Source organism: Mus caroli, chromosome 2 (genome assembly GCF_900094665.2).
Source record: "Mus caroli chromosome 2, CAROLI_EIJ_v1.1, whole genome shotgun sequence".
NCBI lineage: Eukaryota > Metazoa > Chordata > Mammalia > Rodentia > Muridae > Mus > Mus caroli.
The window spans coordinates 156,803,563-156,813,890 of record NC_034571.1 but is presented as its reverse complement, the minus strand read 5'-3'; positions in this window follow the sequence as shown (position 1 = coordinate 156,813,890).

The following is a 10,328-nucleotide window of genomic DNA, read 5'->3' as shown; positions in this document are numbered from 1 at the left end:
TCTCATGTAGACTGAGTGGAACTCAAGGCAATCCTTTGGCCTCAGCCTCCCCAGTGCTGAGGTTACAAGGTTACAAGTGCCAGCCACCCACAGTGAATTAAAAAAAAAAATGTAAAAGCCATTGAGATGGCAGGTCAAAGTGCCGGATGCACAAGCCTTATGAGTTGATTCAATCCCTGGAACAAAGGTAGAAGAGACTCCAAAGTCGTCCTCCAACCACCTTCACATGCATGACCCAGCATACATGGCACACACATAACACACCAAAGAACGATGTGGGGACTGATGCTGGATGACTAAGATGACTCAGTGGTTAAGAGCATGCACTGTCCTTTCTGGGGACAGATGTTTGGTTCGCAGCTCTCATGTTCGGAAACTCAACTGCCTGTAACTCCATGTCTAGGGGTGTCTGCTGCCCTCCTCTGGCCTCCACAGGCATTGCACTCACATGAGGCTATTCACACAAAAAAGAAATCTTTATAAAGAAAGAAAAGCTGCTCTATTACAAATTGTTTGGGATCATGGTTGGTCTAACCTCAGGCCTGAAGTTCTGCCTTGGGAGACAGTGAGAGAGTTTAACATGGCCAGTAGCCTCTCCCACACCAGGACCCAAAGGCACGCACTGCCGCTCCAGGGCAGCCTGGAGTGGGTTGGATCTAAAAGTAGAGATGTCTGCACAGCCAACTGAGATCCCAAGGGGGCACCTCCCATGACCATAGGGCTCTGCAGAGCCTCAGAAGGGATTAGGGAAGTATGACATTCCTGGCTGCAGACCAACTCCACATAACCCTGGAGAAATGCAAGAGACAGACGTGCCAGCAAGAAGCAGAAAAGAGCTTAGAGGCTCAGCAGGGAATTAGGCCAGGGCCCACACGGCCACTGCCACCACGCCACGGAATCTCCTCCCTTTGAGGGGTCACACATGGTGACATCCACCCATCCTTGAATTCAACAAATGTTTATGGAGTTAGTGTAAACAGGAGGACTAGCCTGGCTCAGAGTACACAGGAAGGCCCAGGCTGTAAAGGACCAAGAAAACAACTGGGTGTGGTGGCACATGCCCGCGACCCTAGTGGTTGGGAGGGGAAGGTGGGGGCAGGAGGAAGTTCAGAGTCATCTCCTTGAACACAGAGAGTTCAAGGTTAGTCTGGGTCAAATGAGACCAGCTCAAAAAAATAAAAAAAGGAAAAAAAAGAAATTAAGTAAACACAATGATGTAGATGGTAGATGTTGTGAGGGGATGTCACGTGAGAGTACAGCTCTGTATGGTAGGGGAAAGGCAGACAGAACCTGCGGCTGATCAAGCTTCTTGTGTGGTCCAAATAGTGACAGATTGATGGATTAAAGGAGAAGCTAAGTCCCTTAGAGACTCGAGTGTGTGAGTGTGTGAGTGTGTGTGTGTCTGTGTGTGGGTGTGTCTGTGAGTGTGTGAGTGTCTGTGTGTGTGTGTGAGTGTGTGTGTGTGAGCGTGTGTGACTGTGTGTCTGTGTGAGTGTGTGTCTGTGTGTGAGTGTGTGTGTGTCTGTGAGTGTGTGTGTCTGTGTGTGTGTCTGTGTGTGTCTGTGTGTGTCTGAGTGTGAGTGTGTGTGTGTGTGAGTGTGTGTGTCTGTGTATGAGTGTGTGTGTCTCTGTGTGTGTGTGTGTCTTAGTGTGTGTCTGTGAGTGTGTGTGTCTCTGTGTGTCTGTGAGTGTGTGTGTCTCTGTGTGTCGGTGAGTGTGTGTCTCTGTGTGTGTCTGTGAGTGTGTGTCTCTGTGTGTGTCTGTGTGTGAGTGTGTCTGTGAGTGTGTGAGTGTCTGTGTGTGAGTGTGTCTGTGTATGAGTGTGTGTGTGTCTCTGTTGTGTCTGTGAGTGTGTGTGTCTGTGTGTGAGTGTGAGTCTGTGTGTGTCTGTGTGTGTGTCTGTGAGTGTGTGTGTCTGTGTGTGTGTGTTTGTGAGTGTGTGAGTGTCTGTGTGAGTGTGTGTGTCTGTGTATGAGTGTGTGTGTCTGTGAGTGTGTGTCTCTGTGTGTGAGTGTGTGTCTGTGAGTGTGTGTCTCTGTGAGTGTGTGTGTCTCTGTGTGTGTGATTGTGTGTGTGTCTCTGTGTCTCTGTGTATGTGTCTGTGTGTGTCTTTGTGTCTCTGTGTATTTGTCTGTGAGTGTGTGAGTGTGTGTGTCTCTCTCTCTCTGTCTCTCTCTCTCTCTCTCTGTGCCTGTGTGTGTGTCTGTGTGTGGTTTCTACTCCCTCCCACCTTTTTTTTTTTTTTTTTTTGAGGCAGCCTGGCTTTAAAGTTTTTGTGTTTAAAGATTTATTTATTTATTTAATGTATATGAGTACACTGTCACACTGTCTTCAGACACACTAGAAGAGGGCATCAGATCCCATTACAGGTGGTTGTGAGCCACCATGTGGTTGCTGGGAATTGAACTCAGGACCTCTGGAAGAGTCTAGTCCAGTTGTAGAGTGTTTGGAGAGAGAGAGAGAAAGAAAGAGGAAAACCCAGGCTGGCCCCCAAATTTACTAAGTAGCCAAGGATGACCTTGAACTCCCGATTCCCTTGTCTCCGTTCCCCTGGGACCATTTGCCACCATTCTCAGCTTCTCTTCCACTCTCTAAAAGAAAGTTTTGCTTGGTACAGAGAGACTAGGCTGTAGGGAGGGAGGTGAGGTCCAGCAGACTTCTGAGGTAGCTTGGCATCGCTGGGACTCACAGAGCAACGTCTTTCAGAAATACCTGGATGTGTGGATGTGGGCTTTACTTGGGTAAAGGAGGTTGTCATAATCTGAGATGGAGAAGAAAAAGTGTGGGGGGGAAATATTAAGAAAATGAACCTGCCAACTTTCTGGTGGGGCCAGCTGGCTTCCAGCACTCCTGCTGCCAGCAGCTCTCTCCAGCTAGCTCCCCCCCCTCCCGAAATGACTCCACCCCATGGTCAGCCATCACAACACCTACCCAGTAACCAACTAAATCAAAACTCTTTTTTTGTTTGTTTGTTTGTTTGTTTGTTTTTCGAGACAGGGTTTCTCTATATAACCTTGACTGTCCTGGAACTCACTTTGTAGACCAGGCTGGCCTCCAACTCAGAAATCCTCCTGCTTCTGCCTCCCAAGTGCTGGGATTAAAGGCGTGTGTCACCACCACTCAGCTAAATCAAAACTCTTTTTTTTAAAAAGATTTATTTACTTATTTTATGTATATGAGTACACTATAGCTGTACAGATGGTTGTGAGCCATCACGTGGTTGCTGGAAATTGAACTCAGGACCTCTGCTCACTCCAGCCTGGCTTGCTCCAGCATATATAAGTACACTGTTGCTATCTTCAGACACACCAGAAGAGGGCGTCAGATCTCATTACGGATGGTTGCGAGCCACCATGTGGTTGCTGGGATTTGAACTCAGAACCTTTGGAAGAGCAGTACCGTGCTCTTAACCACTAAGCCATTTCTCCAGCCCCCTAAATCAAAACTCTTAAAGCTTATAATTAACCAATCAGATTTATGTATCAATAAACTCTCAATTTACAAGATGCCAAGACAATAATTTCAGAACCAGTTGATAAGGATAAAAGCTTTATCCCAATTATTCTAACCTTATGATATCTAACCTTATGACATCATATCATAATGATATGCTATCATAACCTGTCACTAGTTAAGGCCATGTCCCTGTCTAATCACCCAATCACAGGCCTCCTGCTGCCTTAATGTAATTGGACAGGGAAAACCCTGTGGGTGGGGGCGGAGGGGGGAAGCAGAGTAGGGCGCTAGTCAGGTAGGGTGATCACAGCTTAGATCTACGTCAGTGGAGCGGGGAGGAGGGCTGGACGCTGTGAATTAGTTGGTGGTCCTTGTCAGATGAAGAAGCCCTAGTCTTCCAGCTCCAGAGATGTTAAAATTAGAAGATTCTGGAAATTCAAGAGTGCCTCTGCCGCCTCTTCCTGTGGTAGTGTGGGTATCTTATCTCCAGCTGGTGAAACCAGCCACCTAGACTGCCCTGCTATAGATGCCCCACCCACTTCCCCTAACCATTTTAGGCTGGAAAGTGTAATGAAGCCCAGAGAGTCAGGAGACCTAGGACCAGGGAGGGCAGGAGGGTGGAGGCTCTGAGTCAGTCAAGCTGAGAAAGAGGAAAAGGGAAAGGAATGAGGGCCACATAACATATCAGCTCCTAAAGAGCTTGATGGAAAAGCGTGAGGCCCTCGGGTTGGACCCAGAACACCTTTGAAAACACTGCGTAGGAGTAGTTAAAAAAAAAAATGCTTGTCCCAGGGAAGGGAGCACTACAGAAATCTACAAGCTTGCTCACAGTCTAGGCGGTGCATGGTGAGACCCTGGCCAAGTGAGAGACTGGCACCTGATATAGGAAACCTGAAGTTGACCCCTGGCTTCCATATGCACACTCACATATTTGCTCACTGTCTGTCTGTCTGTCTGTCTGGTTACCTCTGTCTCTCTCAATCGTATATATACATATATGTGTGTGTGTTTATGTATGATGTATGTATGTATGATGTATGGATGTATGTATGTATGATGTATGTATGTATGTATGTATGTATGTATGATGTATGTATGTATGTATACACATACCCAGAAGCCATTGTAGCTTCTGTTTATTTGCTTGGACCAGATATTTCCACCAGCTGTACTTGAGTCCTTCAGTCTGTTTAACAGAGAGACTTTAAGATGGGCACAATGGCTCTACTCATCCATCTCTTTCTCACCTTTCACACACACACAAACACATAAAAACATAGAAAGAAGGAAGGGCCCAGGAGTGTGATGGCCTATCCCACCTTTAATCTCAGCACAAGACAAGAGGCCAACACAGGCTACTGCAGGCAGATCTCTGTGAGTTTGAAATCAGCCTGGTCTTCATAGCAAGTTTCAGGTCAGCCATGGCTACATAGAGAGATCCTGTCTCAAAAACAATGAGTAGGAGGCTGGAGAGATGGCTTAGCGGGTAAGAGCACTGACTGCTTTTCTGAAGGTTCCGAGTTCAAGACCCAGCAACCACATGGTGGCTCCCAACCACCTGTAATGAGATCTGATGCACTCTTCTGGCACATCTGAAGACAGCTATAGTGTACTTTTAAATAAATCTAAAAAAAAAAAAAAAGCACTGGCTGCTCTCCCAGAGGATCTGGGTTCAATTCCCAGCACCCACCCAACAGCTCACAACTTTTTCAGGGGATTCATTGCCCTCTTCTGACCTCTCTGGACGCCAGTCACACAATTAGTGCACATATATACAGGTAGGCAAGCCCCTCACATGCAGTAACTAACTAACTAACTTACTAATTAATTAATTAATTAATTAAGAAGGAGAGGAAGAAGAACTAGGGATCAAAGCAGAGTAGAGTTCTTGCCTAGTACAGATTGGGCCCAGTGCCACCACAAGAAAACAGCAAGAGCAATAAATAAAATAAGGGAGTCAGAGTCTGCTCAAGGCCCACATCACATCAGGGTCGAGATGGAGAGGCCCAGGTCAGTAGATACCATGACCCTAGGTAGAACCTGAAGAGACAGCACCTTGAAAGAAACTTTGAAACCAACTGGTTTCGAACCTGGAAAGGCCACCTGAGACTAGGCAGATGTCTCTTTGGCAAAAAAAGGAACTGGTTTTCAAGGAGGAAATGGGAAAGAAAAGAGGAACACAGAAGATTCATCTTCAAACATTAGTAATCTCAGAGAGGCAGCCACAGTTCTTCCCAGCTGAACTCAGAAAGCCCCAGCCTGTATTTCCCTTTTCCCCATTTGGTGAATGTCCAGGCTCCGCAGGGACTGTTTTGTCCGCTGCATTCTGGAAACAGATGTAATCAGAGTCTTTATGGTCAGACAGCTGCCCTTTCTCATGTCCCCCACCCCAGGTCTCCAGTCATGTGTTCCCAGGCCCGCCTATGATGACCCATACAGGCACATGAGCTGCAGCTCCCTGCACAAGGGAGGTGGTGTCAATTCCTAAGGAGCAACTTGGGTGGGCACTGGAGTGGGGGAGGAGGGGCAGGAGGGGAGACGGCTGATTCAGCTTCCCCAAGCTGGGCTGTGGTCCAAGGAAAACACAGCTGGAGATGAAAGGAAGACGGTGTCAGGCGAAGGCTATATATGCTGACATCTTGGGCAACAACCCAGCTTGGCATCCCGTGGCCAGGAGAGCGTCTGTTTATTACTTGGGCCAGATATTTCCTCCAGTTGTATTTCAGTTGCCCAATTTGTTTAACAGAGAGACACTGAGATGGGCACAGTGGCCCTTTCCAGTCATCCTAGCTACTCCAGGGGCTGAGGCAGGAGGATCACAAACTCGTTAAGTGCAAGGTCAACCTGGAAGACCGAGTAAGGCTCTGTCTTAAAATAAAAAGTAGAAAGAGGGCCCGGGAGGCCAGTGACATGTCTCTATGAGGCCAAGCCTGAAGTCCTGAATTCAATCCCTGGGAGCACACATTGGGAGGAGAAAAAAAGGCTCAAGCCAGTTGTCCTCCAGCCCCCCCCCCATGCCCCCACTTACTGTGACACGCACCACTCCTCCCCAATAAAAAAGGAAAAATTTTTTGTTTTTCGAGACAGGGTTTCTCTGTATAGCCCTGGCTGTCCTGGAACTCACTTTGTAGACCAGGCTGGCCTCGAACTCAGAAATCCGCCTGCCTCTGCCTCCCGAGTGCTGGGATTAAAGGCGTGCGCCACCACGCCCGGCAAAAAGGAAATATTTTAAAAGAAGGCTGGAGATGTAACTCAGGAGTCCAGAGCTTGTCTAGCCTGTGTGATGGCCTGAGTTCTATCCACCAACGCCGCCAGAAAGATCAGAAGGAGACCAGCAGCCTGCACATGGGCTCCAGATCACACTAGGTTGAGCTAATTCCTAACCCGGTTGGAAGCAATGTTCCCTATTTTATAGGAGACCCTGCAAAAATTGTGAACGAACAGTTTCAGTGCTGTCCGACAACACTAAGTAGTAATTATCAACTCTATCTCTGGAGTCCTTTAGCAGTATGTACTTTATATACTTTATATACATTGTATCCTTTTTCAGCACTTTGTATACTTTGTGTCCCATAAGCCCTCGTGGCTGCTTAATTACTCTCATTTTACAGATGTGGAAACTGAGGCTCGGGAGCAGATTTGCTATTTCTCCAGAACAATGTGCTCCCATCCAGGCGGCAGCCTATCCACTTCCAAGCTGATCGTGTCTGTTCACGCTGCCTCGACAGAGCCCAGCAAAGCCTAAAATATGTTCCCTCTGGCTCCCTCCCAGAAAAATTGGATGACATGCTAGAGCAAAAGACTTGAAGCAGATCTGTGCGCAGAGCATGTGACTAACATGGTTAGCCTGGTGTTGGGGACATGGCTGGACTAGATGTACAGAGGATTCCCTTTGAGTTCCAGAAGGTCTCCAGTTTCCTAAGAGCCATGGGCAAACATGAGGGGCTTTGGCAGGGGCTCACCCCTCCAACACGCAAGGCAAATTCTGACTCTCAGGGAAACCCCCGCCAAATTCCTCCCTGGGCTGCACTGCCAGCATCACTGAGGGGTGAGACCACAGCACACTGTGAGGGAAAGGGGAAATTCACACAAATGAAAAGAGAGGCTGAGCCTGGGAGCCCCTGGACACGAGCTGAGGCAAGGCACCTTCTCCTGTCCCTGCCAGGTCACACCTATGCCTGGATTACAATAGTGACTTCCAGCCTAGATGTTCCTCAGCTAAAGAATGGATAACAAAAATGTGGTACGCCGGGCAGAGGTGGTGCCTTTAATCTCATCACTTGGGAGGCAGAGACAGGCAGATTTCTGAGTTCGAGGCCAGCCTGATCTACAGAGTGAGTTCCAGGACAGCCAGGGCTATACAGAGAAACCCTGTCTCAAAAAACCAAAACAACAACAACAACAAACAATAAAACAATGAATAAATTAATAAATAAAGAAAAATAAAAAAAACAATGACATCATGAAATGTCCTGGCAAATGGACAGAAGTAGAGAAAAATCATCCTGAGTGACGTAACCCAGACTCAGAAAGACAAACAGGGTATGTACTCAGTTGTAAGTGGATAGTAGCTATAAAGAACAACCATGTTACAATCCACAGACCCAGACAAACTAAGTAATAAGGAGGGGTGGGGGAGGGGACTCATGAATCTCCCTATGATAAGGAAATAGAATAGACTTGGGGTGGGGGTGGAGGTGGGTGTGTCTGGGTGGGAGAGTCTGGGTAGGGGGTGGGTACAGGAACAGGAGGAATCAGGTCTGAGGAGCATGCTGGGAGAACTGGAACGCGCATCTCCGGAACAAGCTAGAAACTAAGTACAATGTGAACTCCCAGGAATCTATGTGGGTGACCCTAGCTAAGACTAAGCAATGAGGGATATGAGGCCTGAACTGACCATCTCCTGTAACCAGGCAAGACTTCCAGTGGAGGGACTGGGACATAAAACCTTTGACCTACAATTTGTCCTGCCTACAAAGTGTGCTGGGGTAAAGGTATCGCTGAAGTTGTGGGCGTAGCCAACCAGTGATTGGTCCAGCGTGAGAGGTAGCTCAAGGTAACAGTGCCTGCGGGGCCAGGAACCAGACAGCCTGGAGACACAGAATAGAGGATTCCTACTGAGAGTCTGCTGTACTCATTGATTGGTGTCTCTCAGAGATGCTTCATCCAGCCACCAATGGAAACTGATTGGAGTTTGGAGACCCACAGCCACAGGTGGAGCTTGGCAAGTTCGACAGAAGAGGGGAGGAAGGATTGTAGGAGCCAGAGAAGTCAAGGACACCACAGGAAAACCCATAGAATCAAATCAATCAACCTGTGTTCACTGGGGCTCACAGAGACTGAGCTGATAACATGGATCCTGTGTGGCTCTGACGTAGGTCCTCTGCAGATCTGCTGTGGTTATGTAGTTCGGGATTCTTGTGGGACCCCTAACAGTGGGAGCTGGGCTGTCTCTGACTCTTGCCTGCTTTAAGGACCCTTTCCTTCTACTGGTTTTCCTCCTAGAGCCTCAATTCAAGAGGGAGGTGCCTAGTCTTGCTGCAACTTGATATGCCTTGGTGAGGTTGGTTGCTGTCCCTGGGAGGCCTGCCCCTGTCTGAAGGGAAATGGAGGAGTGGATGTGGAGTGGACAGAGGGAAGGTGGGGGAGGGACTGGGAGAAGAGGAAGGAGGGGAATCTGTGGTCAGGGTGTAAAAAAGCAAGAAAGAAAATAAACATATATAATATGCAATATATTATACATAATATATAATATGTAATGTATTATACATAATACATATAATATTCTATATGTGTACGTATTGCTAGGGATATGGCAGAGAATCTACACAGCACCTTACACTAAACCTGGGGGGTGTAGCTCACTTGGTAGAGTGCCTAACATGCACAGGTCCTGTGTGCAGTATCCCCAGCACCAGACAGACCAGGAGTGATGCTGTACATCTGTAATCCCAGCATTCTGGCGATGGAGGCAGGAGAAGCCAAAGTTCAAGACCACCCTTAGTTGCATAGAGAATTCAGGGCCAGCCTGGGCTACATGAGAACCTGTTTCAACCCTCCCTCTCCTCCAAAACAAAAACAAAAACAAAAACCCACTCCCTCCCCAAACCTTTAATATATACTATTTTAGATACGTTTTAGAAGGAGAAAATCGCCTGAGCTATTTATTCAATAAGTGTCCTGAGGCTGACATCTAGGTTGTAAGCGCTGGTCCCTTAGAGAAAAGGCTTTCTGAGCTACCAATCCTACCTCACACTGTTTAGGAACAATCCTTGAATTCTGCAGTAACAGTCACAGAATTGTCTCAACCTCAATCTCCAGTTTCCTGCCAGAGAGCCAGCCTCACAGACTATAAGAAGGTAAAACCAGATCTAGAGTGATTAGCCATTCTGGTTCGCTTGGGATTGAGTGGATTCCCGTGTGCGTAGTTCTGAATCCAGGAAGGTCCTGGACACAAGACTATTGGGTCAGCTGAGCTGGCTGAGTGCTGAGTGTTAAGTATATGCTCAGCAAACATCTTTATCAGTTCCCCCTTTCCATTTCGCCCTCATGGCTACAAAAAGAAAGCTAGCGTCTACTGTCTGTTTTCCACTGTGATGCTCGGAACTGTGCGGGGCGGTCACTGGGTGAGGGGGGACTGTGCAAAGCAGCCAGCTCCAAGACCTCACTAAAGAATTCAGAGTTCCCCAGGAAGGCCAAACCTCCCTCTGGGATGATCGCTTTTCCAATAGGGGAAGGTTTCTGGGGCCCTAAAAGCCAATCAAGTAGGTTGGGGTCTCATAACAAAGCCAGCGGGAGACGGTTGTGAGAGAAAAGAAAGGGAAATGAGGCTAGGGCACTGGCTTTCGCTGGCCTAGCGTGGAAGCCGAGTG